We start from the raw sequence: 13,474 nt of genomic DNA on the forward strand, positions 1-13,474 counted from the left end.
AATTAATAATTAATAATTAATAATTAATAATTTGCTTGTAAACCACTTTTTGGAGAAGGAGTATATAAATAGTAATAGTAGTAGGCATGAATGAGATTGTTTCAGTGATTAGAAGTGTGGGCTACCCCATTCTTCTGGTAACAGAAACAGCCTGCACGTTTACAGCGCTCACCTCTTCAGACAAATACTGTTAAGTGTGAACAGTGCAGGCGGTGAAGCTTTTTGAGCATGCCAGCCCCAGGGCGGGGCTTCTAGGTGTGCTCTCAGGACTCATGCATGAGTGCAGCATCTCTTTTTTGAAAGTCTGAAGAGGGCTAGTGAGAAAAGCTGATCTGGAGTTAGGCTTTTGGCCCTTCTAAAGGCATATGTCTCCTAGCCTGCAAACAGTTCAGGAAGTCGCATGGAGGGTGGTATAAGTGCTGCAGGTCACAATGGAAGTTCTAAATAGCCTAGTGAAGCCCCTGGGCCTCTTGTTTAGCAGCCTTGTATTAAGTCTTTCAATGAGCTTTGGTGTTGGGCATGTGAGCTGTTGGTGACACAACTATGAGAACCCAACTGGCATTTCCAGGTTTGCCCTTAAGTGGTTCTTTATCCATTCCTTTCATTCATTATCTCCTCGGGGCCTGGGCTGCACTGAATATTTCCTGTTGCTGTGTTTGCTTTGTATTTAGTGCATGTGAACTAATGACCAAAAAAGGAAAACTCTTTTTCTCGTACATTTCTGTAGCTCTGATGTCCAGTTCCCCTTTCCTCACCTCTCCAGCTACTTCTGCTTCTGCTTCTTGGCATTCTTCTTTGCCCTCACCATCCTTGGCCTCATTTGTCATCAATGCCAGTTAAACTACAGCACTGTGGTGACCAACATGCTTTTGTTTATAGGCAACTGGGATATAATCGCACCAAACATAGTGTCCAGGCAGCATCAGAACAATCACATGGATTGCTGTTATCAATTCTGGATTCAACATATCTATGGCTGCTTTTAGACATAGCATGAAACCAGAGGTTGACGAATCTGAGGTTAATTCCTGAACCCAGGAATCATCCAACCCAGGTTGGGCAACTTCTGGTTTCAAGGCAGAGGAGCCCCTCCCTATTCCTGATCCACCAAGACTGCATCCCAGCAGCTTTGATTGCCAAAGGGAGGTACATGAGACTGAGTAGAAAGCGGGCATCGCCCAATGTGGATTTTCCCTTTGATTTGCTTTGAAGCTTGGGATGCGGTAATGTAGCATTCCTGTTGTTGGGCAACAGTTGGAGGATTGTGGAGACAGTGGGGAGGGGGCAATTGCTCAGAAAGGCGACCAGCGAGAAACACAACAGGCATACAGCTGGCATATTTCTCTGGTCTTCTCTGAGCCACTTTCTCTATGGTTTTGGCAGCAGCCACAGCTCAAAAGCAGGTGGAGCAGCAAAACTCACCGCAAACCAAAGGTTCAGATTACAGATTCGGTTTGAAAACCTTGGGTTGCATTTGTGACAATACTGTGGTTTCATGCATTCGGATGACCACACAATTGAACCTCTGCTTCATTCACCCCTGGTTTGGCATTATGTGCTAAGGCAGCCGATTGATTGATTGATTAAGTGCCGTCAAGTCGGTGTCGACTCTTAGCAACCACTTAGATAGATTCTTTCCAGGATGATCTGTCTTCAGCTTGGCCTTTAAGGTCTCTCAGTGTGGTATATTAATTGCTGTTGTAACTGAGTCCATCCACCTTGCTGCTGGTCATCCTCTTCTTCTTTTTCCTTCAACTTTCCTGAGCTTTACAGACTTCTCAATGGAGCTGGGTCTTCGCATAATGTGTCCAAAGTATGAGCCTGGTCATTTGTGCCTCGAGTGAAAATTCTGGATTGATTTGTTCTATGATCCATTTGTTTGTTTTCCTGGCTGTCCATGATATCCTCAAAAGTCTTCTCCAGCACCAAAGTTCAAAAGCGTCAGTACTTTTTCTATCTTGCTTCTTCAAAGTCCAGCTTTCGCATCTATAGAGTGTCATGGGGAAAACCATTGTCCGAACGATTCTAATCTTTGTAGGTGTAGACACGTCAAAGCATCTAAATATTCCTTCAAAGGCCTTCATTGCAACCCAACCAAGTGCTAGTCTGTGGTGTATTTCTTGACTGCTGGATCCTTTACTGTTGACGGTTGATCCTAAAAGGCAGAAGCTATCCACCACTTCAATGTCTTCATGGTCAATTCTGAGGCTGGTTGCTGTACCAGTTGTCATTAGTTTAGTCTTCTTTGCATTAGGCACAGTCCCATTTTTTCATTATGCTCCTTGACTTTCATTACTAGAGCTTGCAGATCATCCACATTCTCAGCTATCAGAGTGGTTTCATCAGCATAGAGCAGGTTATTGATGTTTCTTCCTATAGGCAGCCTATATCTACATTTAAAATGTAGACACATATACTGCACACCATTCCATCTGCCTTGTAATGGAACATGCATGCAGTTGCGCAAGTGCACTCCTGTGTAAATGTGGGAACTTGTGCAAACACAGATGCATGTTTGTCAGCCATTACTTTCAATGGATGTCAATCACAACTGTGTTTGTGCAGGTTTCCGCATTTGCACAATAGTGCTCTTGTGCAACTGCACACACTGTTACAAGGCAAAATGGAACATTGCACATTATGTCAGCCATTCTTTATTAAATGTTATTTAAGATAATGGATATTTGGTTGCAATACAAAAGAAGAGAGTTTTCTTATAAACAATAAAATACCACTACAAAATACTAATTATAAGCATAAAACCATAAGACAACCAGTACTTTGAGCTCTAACTCTTCGGGATTCAAGTTCTTGAAAAAACCTTCCTGTCAATTATTACATATCCAAAACAGTTCATAAGCAGACCAGACATCATATAAGCACATGTCCCCACTGATGTGGATTCCCTATATACATTCAGGAAAGATTAAAAGCAACCACATATTCCGGAGCACAAAGGAGTCATTACATGAACAATAGAATTTCATGTGGCGAGGATGCATACAGATGATTAATATTGTTTCCGTTCTTTGCAATGAGGCATGAGTGCCCACATCATCATCCATTCTGACTGACCTGGTAGCTATGCTGTAAATAGCTCTCAGCAACGTTAAAATGAGGATATTATTATGCTGTAGGCATGAGCCATGCCAACCTGAAGAAGTGCTAAAGGCCACGTGGATCCATCCTGCCCACCCACCCCAGGCCATTCCATATATCAAAGGGACTGGGATAATGCATGGGGTGCATGCAGCAACAAAGACCCACATGTTCAGCTTCTATTCAACTTATTTATTCTAGACATCCAAAAGACTTTAGGCTAACCGCGTCATAAACACCTTGAGTACTTTGAGAAATCCTCAACTCTTCCTCAGTAGCATGTTGAGTATCATCTGACCTGAGGGGCCCATCATCCAGCTCTACATCAACAATCATTCTATCTTGTCTATCCATGTGGTTTTCTAAAATACAGGAGTGGTTTACCATTGCCTTCTCCCACGCCATATGAAACGATGCCTTTGTTGTTGCCACTAAAGTGACCGTCATTCCTGCTGCTGCTCAATATAGATGCCTGCTTGCTTTAGTTGGGCAGCTGGAATGACCTTTGTGCCTTACTGGGAGTATACCTGCCGGCATACTTCACTCATCCCTCTCAGGAATACCCCCTGCCATGATGAGGCCGCATAGCAGGGGGTGTTGTTAAGAAGTGGTATATAAATATTCATCATATTCATATTTGTACCACTCACCAACCTCAGGTGTCAGTAAGTTTGAGGAATCATGACCCAGCTGGGATCAGCCCATTTCCATGCTGTCCACTCATTAACATTGAGTCTGGTATCCCAGAACTGACGACTCTGAATTTCTACTTGGGGTTCCTTGTCTCCTCCACTGAGACCCCCCTCTCTCCACTCATATACAGGTTCACAGACCACTAGCAATTATCTTTAGTGTGCTGCTGAATCATCATAGGGCCTTTCAAACCTCCTCTGGGAATGATGTAAGTTCCAGGCAAATGTATACAGAGCAATTCTTTTCCACACTAACATTGCTTTGCATATACGGGGTTGTGTATAAGAGGACTTTGTGTATAAGGTGTTTCTAGGCAAGCTCGTACCCCTGGAGCAGAGGAAGACACACACACACTCTCCCCCCCCCCCGTTACACATGCTTCAATTGTAGAGCATAGGCCATTCATATGGATGTTCCTAGGTTCCATCCCTTGAATGAAGCAAAATACTTTATTTTTATTTATTTTATTTTTTTACATTTCATCTCCTGCTCTTCCTCCAAGGAGCCCAGAGCGGTGTACTGCACACTTAAGTTTCTCCTCACAACAACCTTGTGAAGTAGGTTAGGCTGAGAAAGAAGTAGTGATGTGCCCAGACCGGTCCGGAGGCCATTCTATAGACCTCTGGACTGGTCCGGACATGGGCGGTTCGGATTTGGGTGGTTCAGGGTGGGGGTGGGGGTCCCCTTAAGGGTGGGGAGGGTTTACTTACCCCTCCCGCCACTTTCACCCCTCCGGCGCCTGTATTTCTTTGAGTAATTGGGGCGGCAGGATACCTCCCTGCCACCCCTTCTCCTGCGCTTTGGAAATGCTTTGAGTAATTGGGGCGGCAGGATACCTCCCTGCCGCCCCTTCCCCCGCTTGGCTGCAGTACTGTGCAAAAGGCTTTAAGAAGCCTTTTGTGTGCATGCGCACGCACGTATTTCCTTCAGTAAATGGAGCGGCAGAGAAGGGGTGGCAGGGAGATATCTTCCCTGAGTGAGCAACCTGCTGCTCAGCTGCCACTGCCACTGCAGCTGATGCCATGTGTGGCAAGGAGAGAAGGGGGCACACCATGCAAAGGTGGAAAGAGACTGAGTGCTGCTGGGGTAGTGCCATGGAGGGGGCTCTGCTTGGTTGGGGGGGTGGTAGCAGCCTGAACACAGGCCGCCTATGCCCTCTCTACGTGACTGGCATGTACTTTGTGGCTGGCTTTCCATCTGTGGCATGCTAGTAGTCAGGACTGTATGCCATACCTCCCAGGTTGCTTGGCTATGCCCCCTACAAATTTACAGGCATGTCCTTGTTTTCATTGGTGGAATGTTGGAGGGTATGCCCCCGATGGCAGAAAAATTAGTACTAGGAGTAAGATCAACTACAGATCCTTCACATAATGTGAACTTTGGCCTTGAGAAGATTATTATGTGGATCCAGCACAGTCAGGAATCCATTGCTTGGAAGGGACTAATTGGCCTTATGTTGGGGTGTTGTGTGCCATTTTCCTATAGGAACATAGGAAGCTGCCAAGTCAAAGCATTAGTCCATCTAGCTCAATATTGTCAACTCTGGCAGTGGCTCTCCAAGGTTTCAGGCAAGAGCTTTCCCTCGTCCTACCTGGAGATGCCAGGGATAGAACTTGGGACCTTCTGCATGCAAAGCAGATGCTCTGAGAGACGGCTCCATTCCTCTATAGTATGCAACACATCTAGGCATTGACTCATAAATCAAAAGCAAACAGGGGCGTAACGATAGGAGGGGCAGGCAGGGCACGTGCCCTGGGCACCACATTGTTGGGTCACGTGGGGGGGGGGCGCCAAAAAGTGCCACGGCCCCGCTGCCGCCCTCCACCGCCGCGCAATCCGCTGCCGCCTGCCGCCGCCGCGGTGTCCGGGCAGGGTGCAGGTATGGGGGGGGGTGCAATTTCAGGGCCAGAGCTTGCCCTGCGTGCTGTTTCCCCCCGTTACACCTCTGAAAGCAAACTATCTCATCATGTGTATGTTTTTTTAAAAAAAGAATACAAATGAATCTGTACATATTTTAAAAAGTGATTTTAATGCTTTCTTTGGAGTCTGAACGGCCACCATAAAAAGAGCAGGCCCAGGCAGTGCTGTGGCAGTGAAGAAATCTACAAAAATGCTTAACAGGCTTTCCTCCCCCTCCTTCCTCTTGTTAATATTCCAGATGTGGAAGTGGAGATGCAATATAAATGTGTTGAATCATCCCAGCCTGTTGGCATATGTAATTAGTGTGATATGTTCTGTGCTTTTTGTAGAAAACAGGAGCATGAATTATTACAATGAACGATCATTATAGTTAGTTGCCAAGCTCCAGCTGGTGGAGGAGCTTGGCATGTATGGAGGCAGGATTCTACATGCATCGCCCCAGTTGAATGAGGAATCATGAATGAGGCACACATGGTACATCCTTTGATCCAGGACATGCATTGTCCTGTCAGGAAATAGACAATTGCACCAGTCATCTGTTCAGGAAGGATAGATAGAGAGAGGGGGGGGGGGGGAGAGGGAGAGGGAGGGAGGGAGGGAGGGAGGGAGAGGGAGAAAGTTTATTTCATTTTTATCCTGCTCGTCTTCCATAGAACTCAGAGTGGTGTACATGATCTCATTGTTTTCTGTAACAGGGATTCTAAGATGATGTTGACTACAACTACCATCATCCCCAGCTGCAATGGCCTTTGGCTGGAGATGATGGGAGTTGTAGTCAACAATATCTGGGAATCCCTGTTACAGGGAACAGTGCATCGTCCCTCCCATTTTATCTCTGCAACAACCCTGTGAGGTAGGTTTGGCTGGCCCAATGCCATCCAGTGAGTTTCATTGCTGAGTGGGGATTTGAACTCAGGTCTTCCAAGGCCTAGTCTGACACTCTAATTACTATACCATGAAGCGAGCCTCACAATCAGTGAGACCCGCCTTAAGAGGGTTTGCGGGGAGAGCGGGCTTAGCCCGCTCTCTCAGCAGACAATCACAATTGCAGCCCTGGGCAGCTGGATCGGCCGCCCACAGACTGCCAGTGGGGCCTGCAGGGATCGAGGGCCATGCAACCCCCGGAGGTTCCAGGATGCCCAATGCAAGTGCGCGAGGCATGCTGGAGAGACCCCCGAGGCCAGGAGGCTGCTTGCAGCCACCCAGCTGGGGGTCTGCTCATGTGTTCTGCTGCGGCAATACACGATCAAAAAGACGAGGTTAACAGAGCACTCACTCCGTTAACTTCAGCTAACGGGAGGGGTACTTGGGGAAGTTTGCTGCCGGGAGCTGCACGGCTCCCATTGCAGCACACGATCAGCAAAGAGCAGGCTAGACGCCCTTAGCCCGCTTTCTGCCGACCATGAGGATTGCCTCCATGTTCCATGCAGATGTAGGTATTTAACATCTGGGACTCTAGCAGCTAAAGTCCCCTTTTAATGTGTGCCATGCAATGCATGCTTAAATCCTTTTAATGCTAATTAGGAATCCCTCTAAACATAGCAAGAATGAAGCAATTCCATCTTTGAGTCAGAGGAAGCAATACTAAAACCAGCGGGATGTGTGAGTCAGTTGCTGATCGAACTGGATGTCACTCAGGAGAACTTATTCCTGGCTTTATTATCTTGGCAGCATGAAATACCCAGTGGGTTGATGCTCATGACATAAGAACCTCTCAGTGGCAGAGTTTGATTAGAGTGGTCTGTGCCCTTTCATTTCAGCCCTGTCTTAGAGTCTGCATGAAAGCTGCAGGCTTGGAAATTGCCAAAGGCCATTGTGGAATGGGATGATGGGAGTTGTAGTGCAACAACAGCTGGGGACTCGAGAACCCCTGCTCTAGAGGCCATCCTGCAGTCTTTGCCCTTCCCCAGCCTGGATGAGAAACAACGGCCCCCTTTCCAGTACTTACTGGAGGTAGTGGGGAAGCATAGAGTTCACAATATCAGAGGTTTCAGGAAGCTCCTGGACATTTCCAGGACATGGACATTTCCGGCTTGATTGGTCTAGAAGCCAGAGGTGCACCTAGGTAATTTTGGAGCCTGGACCTAAAGGCCTTTGGAGTACCCCCCTCCCTGCCACCACACACACAGTATTTGTAACACATTTCTAACATTAACACACCACCCGGGACAGACTAAACAGGAATTGGGGGCCCCCAGGGGTGTGTAGGCCTTAGATTTCAGCCTGGAAGTCCAGGGGCAAGAGTGCCTCTGCTAGAAGCTGACCTACAGTGTTTTCCCCACCCCAGTCTAGATAGGAAGCCCACTCTCCCTGTAGAACCCCCTCTGGCGCTTCACACCGATCGTGTGAAGCGCCTCAAAGTGAGCTAGCAAGGTAGGAGGAAAACCTGGGTAGAAGTTATTGTGTGCTTGCAAGGTAGGAGGAAAACCTGGGCAGCTTTTCCTCTTAACTTGCTTCCACACAATCATTTCTACATAGGTTTTCCTCCTATCTTGCTTCCACACAACCATAAATTGGGAGCACACACAGCTCCCAAACCTGGGTAGAACACTGGGTAGATTGTGTGAATGACCTCATTGTCTGAGATCTCTGTGTGAGAGAGAAGTACTCCTTTCTTACTCCTTACTCTTGTAAGATTTTCAAGCAATATAATTGCCCCTTTTGGCCAAAATGTGTTGTGCTTCCCATAAAATATGGAACATCATACATTTATGAGCAACTTGAGATGTGATCTCTCTTTCTGTTGGTATTTTGGTGGATGTTTCCTGGCTTTTTTGTGCTTTCATCTTTAGACAGAACCTGATTTTGAATGGGGCTGAAAACCACAAAGGAAGCAAATTTTGGTGCCATTTAAGGCAACACATCTTGGACCATTTTGGCCAAAATATCCTGCCCGTCAAAGATCCTTATGTTTGCCAGGTCTTGCAATTGTGGCAGCAAGGAAAATGCTTCCAAGAGGGTATGCAGAGCATGAACATCATGCAGCGGCTTCCTGCAGTGCTTCCAAGCAGATTTTCAAGATGATGCCACCAAAAGCAATTCTTTAGGAATCGCCCAACACGATTGCAAAGTGTCTTTCCCTCACCTTCTAGGACTGCAACCAGAAGAGGATGATGGTTGAGTTGGGGACGAGCTAGCTTAACCTTGTTTCTATTCTGCTTTGAAGGCTGTTCTGGAGTGATTCCATTTGGAAGCTGTATAATTTGACTTGCATGCCTGGCTTCATATCCTCAAATGTGTTGGGAACGAGTTTGGGTGACTCAGAAGTGTGGCAAATTCCCTCTGCATGTGCTTAGAGGTTCACAGTTCCTTGCTACCAATTCCTGGCACTGTAGGTACACATCAGGTTTGAATGCTGGTCAAATTAAGAACCAAACTACATTTTCCAGTGGAGTTCTGTGATTTGAATCCCTAATATAATATTCTTGTAAAAACAACCACAGGGTTCCTCAATTTGGATCAGGGCTGCAGTGTGTGTCAGGTGGTAGTGGTATAAAGTCCTTTCCCCTCCACACGGTAATTCCAATCCAAATCATCCCTGATGCTATTCATTGTAGAGGGAGAAAGTTACAAGCATAAAATTGTGCCCACAGTTTTCCCCTTGCATAGCTAGTTGCAGTTTGTGGGGTGTGACTCAAGTCAGGGAATTGGTGCAGAAGGAAAGGGTTCGACCCCTCTCCTCTATGCTGTGACCTCAGTCTAAATCAGGGGACCGCACAGCTATTTTGGAAAGCAAGCATTAAATTGTGGGTTCTAATTACAAAGTTTCAGTGAAATAGTAGTTTGGCCTTAAGTACCATTTAAGGACTCACGGATGATTCTCACTTGATATTTTGTACTACCAAAAGCATCTCTTTTTTCAGGAGGTTTTGACGTGCCCACTCTTCATCCAGGATCAACTGGATTTCAGATCCATGTGATCTGAAATGTAAGCCTGTATGCAGTTATTTGATTTGTGATTGGTTTTGATTATTATGTACAATTACTACTATATGTTTTTAATTTGATTGTGTGGCACCTTGGATCGTCTTGCAAAGTAAGGTGGAATAAGTGGTTAAAAAATTTTCTTGAACACGTTGTAGTTTTACCATTAGTGTGCATGTGCACATGCATGCACACACATGCACATATTTGCATATGCATGTGCACAGCACACACAAACAAACTTGGACTGAGTAATCCTATTGAAATGAATGGAACTAGCAAGTGCTTCACTTTGTCTAGATTGCATCTTTGCTTTCTTATTAAAATCTTAAAGGCAGTGATCTATGTAATTATTCTACAACCCACTAGATGGCACAATCAGTCTTTTTTGTTACTCACAAATAGTAAGCCCAATGAAAACCAATAGTTGGGCTTGTATATAACACATTGATTGAATCATAATTTAATATTTCTTGTATTTACAAAATATGTAAATACAAGAAATAATTGTTCATTTCTAGAATTGCTTATATTCCTATTTTTAGGGACACATTTTATTTAATGCAGCTCTACATCTTAAAGTCTTGGTGCTTTGTGAAGGTCAGGAATAGACGGCATTGGAGAGCTAATGAATTTTGTAGGATGGCAGCTGTAGAGAAACTGCATTTATACTGGGTGTCTCCTGTGGGGGTTAAAGCATGTCCAGAGACATGGGCTGAGTTCAGATGAAATAGGAAATGGGAGGTCCCTTCTAGGGATGTGCATGAACCTGTTTGGAGGCCCTTTTACAGGCCTCTGAACAGGTTCAAACACTGGGGGGTTCGAAGTTCGAAGGCAAGGGAGGTTCTCACTTTAAGGGCGGGGGAAGGTGTACTTATACCTCCCTTCACTATTCCCCCACTGGCGCTCGATATTTTTAACATCCTACGGGACAGCAGTGTACTTCCCTGCCGCCCCATTTTAGTAGCTGGCATGCATGCACCCATCGGGCACACACGTGCCAGCTACTTCCGGCCACTTCTGGTTGTTCCAGGAACAACCAGGGTGGCAGGGAAGTATGCTGCCGACCCTTAGAAAGTTAAAAATACCGAGCACCAGTGGGGGAATAGTGGAAGGAGGGGTAAGTACACCCTCCCCCTCCCTTAAAGTGAGACCCCCACACACCATTAAGCCACTCCCAACTGGTTCAGTGTACATCCCTAGCCCCTTCACCTCCACTTTCCTAACTCAAATGTCCAAACTCTGGGGAATGGAGTTTGTGTGGGAAAGCAACCTATGGTTTCCCTCACCAAACTCTGAACCTTCAGTCAGAGTGGAGTTTTGCCACCACAAACTCCATTTCTGTGGTGCCAGCGTGACATTTGAACACTGGCACCACATTTTGGGCCCAACAAGAACGGGGTTGAGGGAGGAAGCTCCTCCCTCATTCTGGCTTGATTGGCTGTGTGGGCTGCCCTTCTGTCAAGAAGGAAGACTGCACAGCCAGCTCCTCTGCCTCTCTGTAGTCTCACTGAACGTGGACGGGAGAGTGGTGGCACAGAACCACAGGTCCATTGGACCCATGGTTCCATGCTATGTCTGAACCCAGCCGTGGTGGAACCAGTTAGGAAACTGCAATTCATTGATTCATTCATTCATTATATGTATAGCTCATCTTTCCACAGTGGAGAGCAAAGTGGTCTCCCATCCAGACGTTGACCAGACCCAGACTGATTTAGCTTCAGCAAAATGGCTGCCTCGTGTGCCTCCAGACCATTTCTCAATTGGCCATAGTTTCCTGACAAATGCCTAATATGTGTTTAGAGGTACATGTCTGCCTTTCACATGGAGCACTAATGAGGGTGATGTAGAGATGTACACAACAAGCAGTATACAAATATGATAAATAAATAAATAAATTACTTTAGAGTGCCTATATTTATTTATTTAACACATTTGTATACCGCCCAAAATGCAAGTGTCTGGGCAGTTTACAACAAAACAATAAAAACAAGCAATAAAAAGGTTAATACATTACAACAATTTAAAATTTAAAATGTTAGAACTATTAAAACACACAATTAAAATAGTCTAATTAAAAGTCTGGGTGAACAAATGTGTCTTGACTGCCTTTTAAAAAGTTGTAAGAGATGGGGAGGCTCTTATTTCAGCTGGGAGTGTGTTCCAAAGCCTCAGGGCAGCAATGGAGAAGGCCCATCCCTGAGTAGCCACCAAACGAGCCAGTGGCAACTTCAGACAAACCTTTCCTGATGATCTCAATGGGCAGTGTGGTTCATAGCAAAGAAGATGTTCTTTTAAATACCCAGGGCTCAAGCTGTTTAAAGCTTTATAGATCAGGGATTCTCAACGTTGGTTCCCGAGATGTTCTTGGACTTCAACTCCCATAATCCCCAACCAAAGGCCACTGGGGCTGGGGGATTATGGGAGCTGAAGTCCAACAACATCTGGGGACCCAACGTTGAGAACCCCTGTTATAGATTATACCCAAGACCTTGTACTTTGCCCAGAAACGTATTGGCAGCCAGTGTAGATCTTTTAAGATAGGAGTGATATGGTTTCTCTGAGATGACCCAGAGACCAACCTGGCTGCCACATTCTGGACTAACTGCAGTTTCTAGACTACATACAAAGGCAGCCCCACATAGAACACATTGCAGTAGTCAAGTCTGGAGGTGACCAGCAGATGTATTGCTGTTCTGAGGGCATTTATCTCAAGAAATGGATGCAGCTGGCATATCAGCTGAAGCTGATAAAAGGCACCTCTGGCCACTGCCTCAACCTGGGACACCTGGGAGAGGTTTGTGTCCCGAAGCACCCCAGACTGTGTACCTTTTCCTTCTGGGGAAGTGTGTCCTGGCAGATCAAAGTAATCTCCCGAGTTTCAACCCCACACAATAAGTACCTTCATCTTATCTGGATTCAGTCTCAGTTTGTTATCCCTCATCCAGCCCATCACTGTCTCCAGGCAGGCATTTAGGGAGTTTATGCTATCTCCTGATGATTTTGACATGGGGATTAAAAATTGGGTGTCTTCAGCTTACTGATAACACCTTGCACCAAATCTCCTGATGATCTCTCCCAGCAGTTTCATGTAGATGTTAAACAACTTTGGAGACAATATGGAGCCCTGAGGGACACCATACTGAAGTTCAGATTTTGAAGAACAACTGTTCCTGAGGAACACCATATCAGCCTGCTGGGGGGCAGGGTGGGGTGGGGTGGGGTCTGGTCTGCCAACAGAGATGAGGAACCGAGGTGAACTGTACTGAGCCAGTACCTCTGAAATACTGACTTAGCAGCCAATGAATGGGAGGCCAGGGAAGATGCTGGCCCAAGTCAGGCTATAGTGCTGAAGGCATTGCCATATGTGGAGCTGGTGGGGGGCAGCCCAAGCTCCCCTATTAAATAGGACAGTGGAGTGGACCAGAGGGAGGAGAGAGGAGGAGGACCCAGGCGATGCCCTGCACCAGGAGATAGCCAGGTAGTGATGCAGAGTGGCAGGAAAAAACCTGGCACCACTCAATGTAGCCCAGTTACCCTCAAGGTAGTAGAAAAAGTAAGAACGGGCCATGAAAAAATGAGCTCCCAGGATCCTCCCCAGGGACAGGCAGGATGAAGCTAAAACACCACCCATATCCCCTAAAACAGGGGCTCTCAAACTCTTGGACTGCAACCAGGGCCAGACTGGGGGCACTGAGAGGGCAGTGGGATGTATTTGGGGTGGGTGCCAGGTTTTGAGTAGAATGGGTGCTGAAGGGTGGGAGTATTCACTGCTGCCGAGTGCAGCGGGGCACAGGGGCGCTCTGCGGGTGGGGCGCACTGGGAATATGCCCTTTTG

Source organism: Hemicordylus capensis, chromosome 2 (assembly GCF_027244095.1).
Source record: "Hemicordylus capensis ecotype Gifberg chromosome 2, rHemCap1.1.pri, whole genome shotgun sequence".
Taxonomy (NCBI): Eukaryota; Metazoa; Chordata; class Lepidosauria; order Squamata; family Cordylidae; genus Hemicordylus; species Hemicordylus capensis.